We start from the raw sequence: 981 nt of genomic DNA on the forward strand, positions 1-981 counted from the left end.
AGTACAAAGGACAAGCAGTGTCTCAGGTCCAGAATTTGCCAGACATGGATATGATTGTTCTGCATTGTGTTTTACTGTTCTGAGGAGCTGTRCATGGAACTGGGAAAGCTTTTAGGTTCTGGGTCAGGAAAAGTTTGTCTCCAAAATTCCCTAGTTGATGTGTTAGGTTTCTTTCCTCTTTTGTGGGTATTTTATTAATTCCTTATCCTGTGCTTAGGTTTACTGGGCAAATTTTTTTTGTTTTACTGTGGTAGGATCCTGTAGAAGGATTTATTGTTATGATCTGATGAACCACATCCCAAAATGCATTTTAYAGAGAAGTGAGATGAATTCCTTGAAACTGGGAGGTGCATTCACACCAAGCCCAGTGTTAGACACTAATCCTCCCTTCCAGACTTTGAGCTGTGCTGTTTGAGGGAAAAGAAATGGATTCTCAGCCAGGAGAAATTCAGTGTCATCCTGAAATCAGTGAGGACATGAAAGAGCCATCGTCCTGGATTTCCAAATCTACCAAATCCCTTTCACCAAAGGATTCTTTTCCTCTTAGTGATAAATCCATASCAGTTCTTGTGTACTTAATGCTGCTTTCCTTAATTTCCTTCAGCTCCCTGTATTTCTCCTTAGGGAGCTGTGACTCCAGAACCTCCCTCATGGGGACATCACCGYGCTAAGACAACGCTGGAACTTCCGAGGGCCTTGGCCTGGCCCTGGGCACCCAGGAATCCTCCTCACAGCACAGGAAAAAACCATCTGTTCCCCTTGGAAAGGGGTTTTGCTTCCCCCCAGAGCCCTCCCCCCGCAGCCCGGCTCCGGCCCCAGCTGCCGTGTTTCGATGAGCACCGAGGGAATGAATCTCCTGCGTTTAAAAATACTCCGCTTCTATTTAGATGAAAAGAAGAATCTTGCTTGCCTACACTGACATACAAAAATAGGCTCAGTGTGAGTAAATCTTCAAAGTTTCTCTTGGTGAATATATCTAGC

The sequence above is a fragment of the Malurus melanocephalus genome, unplaced genomic scaffold (assembly GCF_030028575.1).
Source record: "Malurus melanocephalus ecotype Western Australia unplaced genomic scaffold, MMel_1.1 scaffold_376, whole genome shotgun sequence".
In the NCBI taxonomy this organism is placed as follows: Eukaryota; Metazoa; Chordata; class Aves; order Passeriformes; family Maluridae; genus Malurus; species Malurus melanocephalus.